The sequence below is a fragment of the Theropithecus gelada genome, chromosome 13 (assembly GCF_003255815.1).
Source record: "Theropithecus gelada isolate Dixy chromosome 13, Tgel_1.0, whole genome shotgun sequence".
In the NCBI taxonomy this organism is placed as follows: Eukaryota; Metazoa; Chordata; class Mammalia; order Primates; family Cercopithecidae; genus Theropithecus; species Theropithecus gelada.
In genome coordinates, this window is record NC_037681.1 from 73,964,722 (window position 1) to 73,979,627 (window position 14,906).

Here is a 14,906-nt window from a genome sequence, read left to right on the forward strand (position 1 = left end):
ATAAACATTAAATTACATGCCATAGAAACAAAAAATATATTTTATCTGGTGATCATGAAATAAAATTAAAAATTAATAATAAAAATTGTCTTTAAAGCAGTCCTTTCATCTGGAAATTCAGAAGCTTTTTATTAAACAATGCTTAGGTCAGCAGGAAAATTCAAATTACAGTTGCAGAATTTCTATATAGAAAACAAAAGCAGTGATCAGATGAAAATTCACAGCCTTAGATTCTTATATCAATAAAAATGGAAAAATAAAAATACACAAATTATCAACTCAAAAAGGCTAGTCAAACAAGGTAAAGAAAATTACATACTAGTGAGGTTAAAAAAAACTATCTCAAAAAATCAGTAAAATAAGTGACCAGAAAACATAATTTACAAAGTAAAGCATAGATAGGAGAAATGTTTAAATGATGGCAAAAGGGAAAATTATCTTTAAACATGAATTCCTTTTAATCACAAAATCTACCTTTAATAACTCTAAGTCAAATTAATTTGACAACCCAAATGAAATGGATAATTCCTTTAAAAATTATAACCTACTTCTTTGAACTTAGCGGAAATAAAAAGTTTAAAGAAACAACACTCTCAAGATATATCAAAACAGAATATTTATAGAACTGAAACAATAAATAGGTAAATCATGATAGAAGATTATAACACATGTATTTGACGGGCTGACAAAGTATCAGTGAGAATACAGTTTACTTGAGCAATATTATTAAAATTGAGCTAATGAACAAATGAAAATTCCACTCCAAATATTTCAAACACGCATTCTTTTTGTGCGCACCTGGAATATGTATGGGTATTGACTACACAAGGACCAATAAAGGAGTCTCAAAAACGTTAAAGGATTAAGATCTACAACAACATTTTAAACCACAGTGCACTAATTTGAAAATACAATAACAAGAAGATAATCAGACATCCCTGTGTTTTGAAACTTAAAAAATAGGTTAAAGAAGAAATAACAGAAAATAGAAAATATTATGAAAGGAATAGAACAAGAAGCTGCCTAATAGAATTTTTGGATATTTCAAAAGCAATAATCAGAAAGAAAATGTTGTCATAAATACATATATTGGTTTAAAAAAAAGATAAAAGTCAACGAACTAAGCATCCCTCTTAAAAAGTTAGAAAAAATAATAAAATACACCCAAAGATACTAGAAAATAAAGAGAAATAAGTGGAAGTCAATTAAGTAGAAAATAAAATTAGTATAGAGGAAAAAAGCTGAAAGTTCTGTGAAGAGACTACTAGGACTGACAAGCATCTGGCAAGGTCAATCAAGTAAAAGAAAAATAATAGACGGATTGAAAAGCGGGGCATACTACAGACGCTGCAGGCATATAAAATGTGGTAAAATAATTTTATGAACAACTACACTGAAAATTTAAACAAAATGGGCTAATTCCCATAAAAATATCACTTGCCAAAATTAACTCAATAAGGAATGGAAAATCTAAACAGTCTTAAAATGTAAGTATTTAAAAAAATTGAATCAGCAGTATAAAATGTTTTCATGAAGACAACTTCAGGCTCAGGGAGGTTTACCGGCAAGTTCAACCAGCACTGAAGACACAAAAAGTTTCAAGCTTTCACGAACTGTTCCAGGGGAAACACTCCCCTACTCACTTTACCAGATTAAAATAATTTTTATGCCAAATCCAACAAGAACAATACAAAAGGGAATATTATAGGCCTATTTTAAATCATTATCAACACCGGTGCCAAATCTTGAACCAAATATTAGCAAAACTAATTCAGCATTACATAAAGAAAATAATATATCCTAACCAAGTTAGGTTTATCCCAGGAAATGTAAGGTTGGTTTAATTTAAAAAAAAAAAAAAAAAAGAAAGAAAGATCAAATAACAGATTAAGAAAAAATCATATAATTATCTTAATAGGTACAGAACAACTATTTCATAAAAATTAAGCGTCAATTGTGTATTAGTCCGACTGGGTAATTAAAAGAGGTTTAATTGACTCACTTCTGAAAGGCTGGAGAGACCTCAGGAAACCCACAATCATGACGGAAGGCAAAGGAGAAACGCCTTCTTCTCGAGGCGGCAGGAGAGAGAGAACAGTGGAGGAGGAACTTCCAAACACTTACACAACCAACAGATCTCGTGAGAACTCACTCACTATTAGGAGAGCAGCATGGGGAAATCACCCCCACAATCCAATCATCTCATTCCCTCCACACCTGGGGACTTCAACGCAAGATGAGATTTAAATGGGGACACAGAGTCAAACCATATCAAATCGATAATTTTTTAAAAATTAGTCTAATTTCCTAGCAAGAACTTCCTTAACCTGATCATGGGTACCTGCAATGACAAAACTACAGAAAACATTGAATGGTGAAATGCTAAAGCTGTTCCTTTAACATCAACAAGGTGCTCCATTCTCTTCCCAAGGAGAGAAACTGCTCGTCTTTCTCTGTACTTTCTCCATTACTGATTTCACCCAATCACATGCCATATTACTGTGAGTAAACAATAATACCAATGTATATCTGTAATCCAGACTCCTCCCCAGGCTTCCATACTGATATATCAAACTACTTACTGCAAATACACTTGGATGTCCGTTTTAGTGTGTCCGAAATATGACTTCAGTCTCCTCATCACTGCCATCACCACCCACTAACAAGAACAGACCTGCTCCACCTGCCGTCTACACAATCAGACCGTTTCGCCTCACCTCAATTACTACCACCTGGGCCCACACCAACAGCCTCTCTCTGTATTGCAATAGCCTCTTAGTTGGTCTCCTTGCTTCTGGCATTGCCTCTCAACAGTAATCAAGAGGACAAAGTGATGCTAGGACAATGTTAGTCAGAGCATGTCCTATGGCTCCCCATTACATTCAGAGTAAAAACCAAAGGAAATTTTATTCCACTAGGCCCTGCATGATATTTACCCCTTTCTCCCAGAATTCACCTTCAACTTAATCTCCTACTATTTTATCCACTTGTTCACTCTGCTACAACCACACTAGCCTCCTTACTGTTTCTTAAAAATACCTGGCATACTTCCATCTCGGGGCTTTTCAGTTCTGGCTTCCTCTGCCTGGATGCCTTTCCCTAAATATTCAAATGTGTCACTTCTCGAATGTTTGCTTAAATATCATTCAAGTGAGGCCTATCCTGACCTCGCTAAGATTTCAACAATGTCCCAATACTCTGTATTATTTTTGTCCAAGCTACTATAAAAATGTACTTATACGCAATGGCTATTTTGTTCCAGAATGTTAGTTTTATACAGAGAAGTATTTTTTGTTCTCTTGTTTAGAGGCATACTTGCAGTTCCTAGAACTTTATCCAGCACAAAATAGGCACACAGTAAATATTTACAAAATCGATACATGAATGAGTGTGCAAAGCAAAGGTGCTTTGGATCACATACAAAAATTATTTCACCTAAAATTCTGAGTCGAGGTTTTTAAATTTCTGATAATCCTTGCTAGTCATTTCATTACATTTCTGACATTCGCAGTGCATCCCAAAAATCAGGCTAATAGAATACTGTAGGTAATAAATTTCTGTATTGATTTCAAGGCTTTTAAAAATTGAGTTCAACACTAAATCCATGTGTCATAAGATAAATGAAAATTATGTTAAAAAATAAAAATTTAAAAAGTGGCTGGACACAGTGGCTCACGGCTATAATCCCAGCCCTTTGGGAGGCTAAGGTGGGCAAATCACTGGAGGTCAGGAGTTGGAGACCAGCCTGGACAACATGGTGAAACCCCATCTCTGCCAAAAAATAAAAATAAAAATTAGCCGGGTGTGGCATGAGACTATAGTCCCAACTACTCAGGAGGCTGAGGTGGGAGAACTGCTTGAACTCCAGGGGGTAGAGACTGCAGTGAGCTGAGATTGCACCACTGCACTCCAGCCTGGGCAACAGAGTGAGACCTTGTCTCAAAAAATAAAAATAAAAAAGTAAAAAATATTCTAGGCAAACCTTAAAGTTATTATTGCTCTATATAGTCCTTTTTCCTTCTATTATTTATTGGTTGGGGAAAAAAACTTTCTAAGACATGAAGTGCTCTAAAATCTAGTGTCCTATAGAATTCCCCTTAACAGAGATTAAATCCTCTTTTCTCATTAAAAGTAATATTTCATTGTTTAATGTTATGGGATATTTTATTGAGTTATTTCTAAACAGTGAAACGCACAGAGTTTAACCGGATAGTTCAGGCAGTTTTTTAAAATGTAAACATATGTGTAACTCAAATCCCTTTCAAAGTACAGAACTCTTCAACCCAGAAAGTTCCTTAGTATACCGTTCCACTCAACCCCTGCTGCGGTTCTGATTTCTTACACCAATGGCTAGCTTTGCCTGTTTCAGCATGTATTCTTATGCGTCTACATTTCTTCACTTACCATGTTTTTGAAATTCATCCATGCCATTGCTTGTATCAGTAGTACATTCATTTTTATTAGTAGAATTCACTGAATATTCCACAATTATTTTACCTATTGTCCTATTGGTAGATTTTCTTTCTAGTTTGGGGCTATTTTGAATAAAGCTACGCGGTCATTCTTTCTTTTTTAATAGCTTTATTAAAATAAAAGTAACACACCATACAATTCATCCATTTAATGGGGAATTTGCACCCCGTGTGCAATCCAGTGGTTTTCAGCATATTCAGAGCTGTGCAATCATCACCATAATCAAGTTTAGAAGAACATTTCACTCTTCCAAAAGAAGCCTCATACCTATTAGCAGTCAATTCCCATTCCCTTCCCCAATACCCCCACCACATCCCCACTGCTCTGGGTCCTTGTAACCACTAATCTACTTTCTGTCTCTATAGCTTTACCTATTTTGAATACCTAATATAAATGTAATCATGTAATATGTAATCTTTTGTGACTGGTTTATTTCACTTAGCAAAATGTTTTCAAGGCTCCCCCATGTCATAGCATGTATCACTACTTCATTCCTTTTTATGATCATGTAATATTCCATTATGTGGATATAACACATTTTATTTGTCTATTCATCCTCAAATATAGAATATTGTGTGTTCCAAGTTTTGACTATTCTGAGTATTGCTGCTATGAACAATTGCCTGCAGGGTTTTCTCTTTAAAAATTTTTTTTTTAAATTTTTTTATTTCCATAGGTTATTGAGGAACAGGTGGTGTTTAGTCACTTGAGAAAGTTCTTTTGTGGTGATTTGTGAGATTTTGGTGCACCCATCAGCCAAGCAGTATACAAGTTTTTCTGTGGAACTATTTTCTTATTTCTCTTGAAAATATACCTAGTGATGATAAGCATTTTTTCATGTGTCTGTTGGCTGTATGAATGTCTTCTTTTGAGAAATGTCTGTTCATATCCTTTGCCCACTTTTTGATGGGGTTGTTTGTTTTTTTCTTGTAAATTTGTTTGAGTTCTTTGTAGGTTCTGGATATTAGCCCTTTGTCAGATGAGTAGATTGCAAAAATGTTCTCCCATTCTGTAGGTTGCATGTTCACTCTGATGGTAGTTTCTTTTGCTGTGCAGAAGCTCTTTAGTTTAATGAGATCCCATGTGTCAATTTTGGCTTTTGCTGCCATTGCTTTTGGTGTTTTAGATATGAAGTCTTTGCCCATGCCTATGTCCTGAATGGTACTACCTAGGTTTTCTTCTAGGGTTTTTATGGTATTAGGTCTAACATTTAAGTCTCTAATCCATCTTGAATTAATTTTTGTATAAGGAGTAAGGAAAGGATCCAGTTTCAGCTTTCTACTTATGGCTAGCCAATTTTCCCAGCACCATTTATTAAATAGGGAATCCTTTCCCCATTTCTTGTTTCTCTCAGGTTTGTCAAAGATCAGATGGCTGTAGATGTGTGGTATTATTTCTGAGGACTCTGTTCTGTTCCATTGGTCTATATCTCTGTTTTGGTACCAGTACCATGCTGTTTTGGTTACGGTAGCCTTGTAGTATAGTTTGAAGTCAGGTAGCATGATGACTCCAGCTTTGTTCTTTTGACTTAGGATTGTCTTGGCAATGCGAGCTCTTTTTTGGTCACTGGCCATCAGAGAAATGCAAATCAAAACCACCAATGAGATACCATCTCACACCAGTTAGAATGGCAATCATTAAAAAGTCAGGAAACAACAGGTGCTGGAGAGGATGTGGAAAAATAGGAACACTTTTACACTGTTGGTGGGATTGTAAACTAGTTCAACCATTATGGAAAACAGTATGGCGATTCCTCAAGGATCTAGAACTAGATGTACCATATGACCCAGCCATCCCATTACTGGGTATATACCCAAAGGATTATAAATCATGCTGCTATAAAGACACATGCACACGTATGTTTATTGTGGCACTATTCACAATAGCAAAGACTTGGAATCAACCCAAATGTCCATCAGTGACAGACTGGATTAAGAAAATGTGGCACATATACACCATGGAATACTATGCAGCCATCAAAAAGGATGAGTTTGTGTCCTTTGTAGGGACATGGATGCAGCTGGAAACCATCATTCTTAGCAAACTATCACAAGAACAGAAAACCAAACACCGCATGTTCTCACTCATAGGTTGGAACTGAACAATGAGATCACTTGGACTCGGGAAGGGGAACATCACACACCGGGGCCTATCATGGGGAGGGGGGAGGGGGGAGGGATTGCATTGGGAGTTATACCTGATGTAAATGACGACTTGATGGGTGCTGACGAGTTGATGGGTGCAGCACACCAACATGGCACAAGTATACATATGTAACAAACCTGCACGTTATGCACATGTACCCTAGAACTTAAAGTATAATAAAAATAAATAAATAAACAAACAAATAAATAAAAAAGAAAAGATACCTAAAAGCGGAACTGCTAGGTCATAAGGTAACCCTAAGTTTAACATTTTTAGGAACCACCATACTCTTTTCCAAAGTGGCTGCACCATTTCACATTCCCACCGGCAATGTAAAATGGTACCAATTTATCCATAATCTTGTTATTGTCTGTCTTTTTTATTATAGCCACCCTACTGGGCATGAAACTGTATCTTATCATGGTTTTCATTTGCACTTTCCCTAATGACTAATGATATTGAGCATCTTTTCCTGTCTGTTAGCCATGTGCACATGGTCTTTGAAAAGGTATCTATTCAGATCCTTTGCCCACTTTTAATTGGGTTACTTACCTTTTCATTATTGTGTTGTAAGAGTTCTTTATACATTCTGTACAAAAATCCCGTATCAAATATATGATTTGGAAATTGCATAGTCTATGGATTATCTTTTTACCTTCTTAATAGCATTTAAGCAAAAAAGTTATTAATTTTGGTGAATCCAGTTTATCTATATTATTGTTGTTTTTGTTTGTATTTTTGGTGTCATAATTAAGAAACCATTTCCTAACTGAAGCTTATAAATATTTACTCCTCTTTTCTTCTAAAGGTTTTATTCTTTTGATCCTTACATTTAAGCTGGTGACCCATTTTGAGTTCATTTGTGTGTATGAGTAGAGGCAGCCAACTAAATTCTTCTGCCTGTGGATATCCCATTTCCCAGAATCACTTAATACAATTCTTTCCCCCAGTGAATGATATAGGTACCTTTGTTGAAATTAGTTGTCTAAAAACATAAAGGTTTATTTCTGGACTCTCAATTCTATTCTGTTAACCTATGTGCCTATAATTATTCTAGTGTCACACTATGTTGATTACTGTAACTTTACAATAAGTGTTGAAATCATAAAACATGAGTACTCCAACTTTGTTCTTCTTTTTCAAGATTGCTTTGGCTATTCTCAGTCCTGTAAGTTTCCACACAAATTTTGGATTACCTTGTCAATTTCTGTCCTCCAAAACAGCAGCTGGGATTTGATTATGTTCCATTGAATCTGTAGAAAAATGTTGCCATCTTATAAAATTTAAGTCTTCCACTTTTTCAACATGGATTTCTTTCTATCTATTTGGATCTCTAAAAATTCCTTTCAACAATGTGTGGTAGTACTTAAAGTATAAGTCTTAAACTTCTTTTGTTGAATTTATTCCTAAGCATTTCATTCCATTTTATAATATTGTAAATAGAATATTTTCATTTCATTATCAGATTGTTCACTGCTAGTACATAAAAATAGTTGATTTTTGCATCTTGATGTTTTAGCTCACAACCTTGCTAAACTTGTTTATTAGTTCTAATAGATTTTTAGTGAGGTTTTAGTATACTCTGTCTATAATATCATATCATCTGCAAACAAATAGTTTTACTTCTTTCTTTCCAATACGGATATTAGGTGCATTTCCTTTGCACAGCTCTATTTGTGGGGATATACTTTTGCTTTTCTTGCTTAAGTACTTAAAAGCGGATTGCTAGGGCATACAGTGAGTATCGTTAACTTTATAAGAAGCTGCTAAACTAGTTTCCAAAATGTGTTCTATTTTGTTTTGTTTTCATTTTAGACCTATAATGTATAAGAGTTCTTGTTGCTCCATATACTCCCCAACATTTGGCATGGTCTTTTATGCTGCTGTTAGCCATCTCAACATTAGTGTGCTTCAGTGTGTAGTGATATATCATAGTGATTTTAGTTTGGATTTCTCTCATGATCAATAATGCTAAACTCTTTTTCATGGACTAATTGGCCATTTGCTTAGCTTTCTTGGTGAAGAGTCTATTCAAATTTTTACCCATTTTTTAGGATGTATAAGGAAATATTTTAGAAGGATTGGAAATATTTTTGTTAGTAAATTATCAATTGTCTATGTAATCAAAATAAAAATTATTTTTTGGTCAGGTGCGGTGGCTCACGCCTGTAATCCCAGCACTTTGGGAAGTCGAGGCGGGTGGATCACGAGGTCAGGAGATTGAGACCATCCTGGCTAACACGGTGAAACCCCGTCTCTACTAAAAATATAAAAAAATTAGCTGGGTGTGGTGGCGGGCGCTTGTAGTCCCAGCCACTCAGGAAGCTGAGGCAGGATAATGGCGTGAACCCGGGAGGCAGAGCTTGCAGTGAGCTGAGACCGCGCCATTGCACTACAGCATGGGGGACAGAGTGAGACTCTGTCTCAAAAAAAAATTATTTTTCACATTTCTATATTGTAGATGCTTTATGTTAATATGTGACTTTCGTGTACATTTCCTTAATGATGTCTTTTGATGAGCAAAACTTTTCAATGTTGATAAAGTTCAATTTATTACTTTTGTCTTATAAGGTGAGTGCTTTCTGAGTACTGTCAAGAGAATTTCTAGGTCAGCAAATATTCTTCCATGTTTTATTTTATAACCCTTATAGTTTTGCACTTCATGTTTAGGTTTATGATTCATATCAAATTAATTCTTACAAATGCTATGATATAGGAATTCTGGCATTTTTTCCGTATGGATATCCAGTTGTCCCCTCACTATTTGTCGAAAAATTGTCCTTTCCTTCACAGAATTTGATGGCTTTGTAAAAAGTCATTATAGCACAAATTCAAGATTCTATGTTTGTCATTGGAACAGATTTCAGTAATATATTTGTTTTTATATCAATACCATCTTGCTTATTATAACTTTGTGACAATCTAAAATAAGGTAGTGAAAATATTCAAACTTTGGTGTTTTGTTTTGTTTCTCTTAGTCTCTTAAAAATGTATATTTTTAATTGACACATAATTGTACATATTTATGGGGTACAGTGTGATGTTTTGATACATTTATACGTTGTGTAATGATCAAATCAAGGTAATTAGCATAACCACCACCCCGAAAACTTGTCATTTCTTTGTGGTAAAAACATTCATAATCTTCTCTTTATCTATTTTGAAACGTACAGTCCATTATCATTGTATTGTCACCCTACTATGTAATAGAACATCAGAATTTATTTCTCCTATGTAACTCTGACTTTATACCCATTGACCAACCTCTTCCCATCCTACTTCCCCTTCTCTCAAAAAACAAATAATCTGATTTTTTTCAATGGGCTAGATCTAACTAGACATTTCTTTTTGAAAACTTTTATTTTAAGTTAAGGTAAACTCGCGTCACAGGGTGTTTGTTGTATAAATTATTTCATCACCCAGGTATTAAGTCCAGTACACAATAGTTACTTTTCCTGATCCCCTCCCTCCTGTCATTTTCCACCCTCCACTAGATCCCAGTGTCTGTTGTTTCCCTCTATGTGTCCATATGTTCTCATAATTTAGCTCTCAATTATAAATGAAAACAGGCAGTATTTGTTTTTCTGTTCCTGCATTAGTTTGCCAAGGATAAAAGCCTCCAGCTCCATCCCTTAGGAGGGACATGATCTCATTCTTTTTTATGGTTGCGTGGCATTCTATGGTATATATGTACCACATTTTCTTTATCCAGTCTACCATTGATGGGCAGTTTGGTTGATTCCATGTCTTTGCTATTGTGAATAGTGCTGCAATGGACATTTGTGTGTGTGCATGTGTCTTTATGACAGAACAATTTATATTCCTTTAGGTATATAAGATATCGCCAGACTAGTTTCCACATTTTGGAAACTGATTCAGCTTTGGAGCTTGTTATTGATCTGCTCAAGGATTACATGTTTTGGAAATTAGTTTGGCAGCAGCTTATATACCCAAAGGATTATTGGGTCAAATTGCAGTTCTGTTTTTAGGCCTTTGGAGGAATTGCCACCTGGCTTTCCACAATGGTTGAACAAGTTTACACTCCTACCAACAGTGTATAAGTATTCCTTTTTCTCCACAACTTCACCAGAACCTATTTTTTTTACTTTTAATAATAGCCACTCTGGCTGGTGTGAGATGGTGTATCGTTGTTTTGATTTGCATTTCTCTAATGATCAGTGACGTTAAGCTTTTTTTCATATGTTAAGCTCTTTTTTCAAACACACATGTTGGCTACATGTGTGTTCCCTTTTGAAAATGTCTCTTCACGTCCTTTGCCTACTTTCTAATGGGGTTGGGTTTTTGCTTATAAATTGGTGTAAGTTTTTTATAAATGCTGGATATTAGACTTTTGTCAGATGCATAGTTTGCAAAAGTTTTCTCCCATTCTGTAGGTTGTATGTTTACTCTGTTGATAGTTTCTTTAGCCGTGCAGAGCTCTTAGTTTACTTATATGCCATTTGTCAATTTTTGCTTTTGTTGCAATTACTTTTGGTGTCTTCCTCAGAAATCTGTTTGTTCCTATGTCCAGGATAGTATTGTATAGTTTGTCTTCCAGGGTTTTTATAGTTTTGGGTTTTACATTTAAGTCTTTAATCCATTTCTAGTTAACTTTTTATATGGTATAAGGAAGAGGTTCAGTTCCAATTTTCTACATATGGCTAGCCAGTTGTCTCAGCACCACTTATTGAATAGGAAGTCCATTCCCTGTTGCTTGATTTGTCAGCTTTGTTGAAGATCAGGTGATTGTAGGTGCATGGTCCTATTTCTGGGCCCTCTATTCTGTTCCATTGATCTATGTGTCTGTTTTTGTACCAGTACCATGCTGTTTTGATTACTGTAGTCATGTAGTATAGTTTGAAGTCAGGTAGTGTGATGCCTCCAGCTCTGTTCTTTTTGCTTAGAATTGCCTTGGCTAGGCTGGGCGCAATGGCTCACACCTGTAATCCCAGCACTTTGGGAGGCCAAGACAGGTGGATCACGAGGTTAGGAGATCAAGACCATCCTGGCTAACAGAGTGAAACCCCGTCTCTACTAAAAATACAAAAAAAATTAGCTAGGCATAGTGGTGGGTGCCCGTAGTCCCAGCAACTCAGGAGGCTGAGGCAGCAGAGTGGCATGAATCCAGGAGGCGGAGCTTGCAGTGAGCCGAGATCACGCCACTGCACTCCAGCCTGGGTAACAGAGTGAGACTCCATCTCAAAAAAAAAAAAAAAGAAAGAAAGAAAGAAAGAAAGAAAGAAAAAGAAAGAAGAAAAGAATTGCCTTGGCTATTTGGGCTCTTTTTTGTTTCATATGAATTTTAGAATACTTTTTTCTAGAAGAATATCATTGGCAGTTTGATAGGAATCTATAAATTGCTTTGGGCAGAATGGCCATTTTAACAATATCGATTCTTCCTATCTATGAGCATGAAATCTTTTTCCATTTGTTTGTGTCATCTCTGATTTCTTTAAGCAGGGTTTTGTAGTTCTCCCTGTAGAGATCTTTCAAATTACTGGTTACTTATATTCCTAGGTATTTTATTCTTCTTGTGGCAATTGTGAATAGGACTGCATTTCTGATTTGACTTTCAGCTTTACTGTTGTTGGTGTACAGGAATGCTAGTGATTTTTGTACATTGACTTTGTATACTGAGAGTTTGCTGAAGTTTTTTATCAGCTTAAGGAGCTTTGGGGCCAAGATTATGAGGCTTTCTAGATATAAAATTATGTCATCTGCAAACAGGGATAGTTTAACTTCCTCTTTTCCTATTTGGATGCCCTTTATTTATTTCTCTTGCCTCATTGCTCTGGCCAGGACTTTCAGTAATATGTTGAATAGAAGTGGTAAGAGAGGACATCCTTGTCTTGTGTAGGTTTTCAAGGAGAATGCTTCCAGCTTCTGGCCATTCAGTATGTTGCTGGCTGTGGGTTTGTCATAGATGGCTCTTATTATTGTGAGGTATGTTCTCTCGATACCTACTTTATTGAGGTTGTTTATTTTTAATATGAAGCATTGTTCAATTTTATCAAAAACCTTTTCTGCATCTATTAAAATAATCATGCGGTTTTTGTCTTTAGTGCTGTTTATGTGAGGAATCACATTTACTTTTGTGTATGTTTAACTAACTTGGCATCTCAAGGATAGAATCTACTTGATTGTGGTGGATAAACTTTTTAATGTGATGTTGGATTCCATTTGCCAGTATTTTGCTGAGGATTTTTGCATCTATGTTCATTGAGGATATTGGTCTGGAGTTTTATTTTTGTTGTTGTTGTGCCAGGTTTTGGTATCAAGATGATGCTGGCCTCATAGAATGAGTTAGGAGAAGTCCCTCCTCAATTTTTTTGAATAGTCTCAGTAGGAATAGTACCAGGTCTCCTTTGTAAATCTAGCAGAATTTGGCTACAAATCTGTCCGGTCCTGGGCTTTTTGGGGGTGGCAGGCTATTTATTACAGATTCAGTTGCAGAGCTTGTTATTGGTTTTTTCAGGGGTTCATTTTCTTCCTGGCTCTGTCTTGGGAGGGTGTGTGAACATTTCTTAAAATAAGACATACAAATAATCTACAGGGATATGAAAAAAATACACAGCATCACTAAGCATCAGGGAAAGGCAAATCAAAACCAAATGGAATATCACCTTACCCCAGTTAGAATTACTGTTACAAAAAGACATAACAACAAATGCTGGCAAGGATATCAGTGAGAAAGTAAATTAGTATAGCCATTATAAACAACGTTATGGTGATTTCTCAAAAAATTAAAAATAGAACTAATGCATATATATCCTAAAGAAAGGAAATCAGTTTATTGAAGAGATATCTGCACTCCAATGTTTATTGCAGCACCATTCACAAGCCAAAATATGAGATTGTCTATCAATGAACAAATGGATTTTTTAAATGTGGTATATACCCAGTGGAATATTATTCAGCCATAAAAAGAATGAAATCCTGTCATCTTCAGCAACATGAATGGAACTGGAAATCATTATGTTAAGTGAAATAAGCTAGACACAGAAAGACAAAGATTGCATGTTCTCACTCACATGTGAGAGCTAAAAATGTGGATGTCGTGCAGGTAGAGAGTGGAATGGTGGTTACTGGAGGCTGAGAATGGAAGGAGGAAATGGAAGATGAAAAGAAGTTGGTTAATGGATACAAAAATATAGCTAGATAGAAGAAATAAGTTCTAATATTTGATAGTACAATAGCCAGACTATAGTAAACAATAATTTATTGTATATTTCAAAATAGCTAGAAGAGAATTGTAATGTTCCCCACACAAAGAAAAAATAAATGTTTGACATGATTAATATCCTATTGCCCTGATTTGATCATTACACATTGTATACATATATCAAATCACAAGTTCCCCAAAAATATGTATAACTGTTATATATTAGTAAAAAATAGAACTACCACATGATCCAGCAACCCCACCACTGAGGATATATTCAAAGGAAATAAAATCAGTATGTAAAAGAGATATCTGCACTCCCATATTTATTACAGCACTATTCACAATAGCCAAGACATGGAATCAACCTAAGTGTCTATCAACAGATGAATGGAATTTTAATATGTGGTACATATACATAATGAAATGCTATTCAGTTATAAAAAGATTCACAAAAAATATATATATTCCACCCTCTACTAGAATGTTATAAAATAAAAAAGGGCTTTTATTTGCAACAACATGGATGAACCTAGAAGACATGATATTAAGTAAAATAAGCCCAGCACAGATGGACAAATACAGCATGATCTCACTCATATGTGGAATCTGAAAAAGCTTATCTGATAGAAAGAGAATAGAATTATGATTCTTAAACTTTGTTTTCTTAAAATAGTTTTAGATATTCTAGTTTTGTGCATTTAGAAATAAATTTTAGAATTGATTTGTCCATCTCAGCAACAAAACATCTGCTGAGATTTTGAGATTGCATTAAATCTAGAAATTAGTTTGTAGATAATTAACATCTTAACACTACAGATTTTTTCCACACCATAAATATGGTGTAACTTTCTACTTATTTCGATATTTATCTCAAAAATTCATAGATTTTATTGTAAAGGTTTTGTACATCTTTAATTTATCCCTAAGTATTACATTTTTCTTGCTATTGTAAATGGAATTAATGTTTACTTCCTTTTCATTTGTGAAACTTATATTCTAGTAGAATAAGGAATAAGATAACCATAGTATACAAATACAATTTAATGTTGTCTATTTTATTTTTTTAGCTCACTTTTTTGTGAATAGAGACAATTTTACTTTCTTCTTTCCAATCTTGATGCCT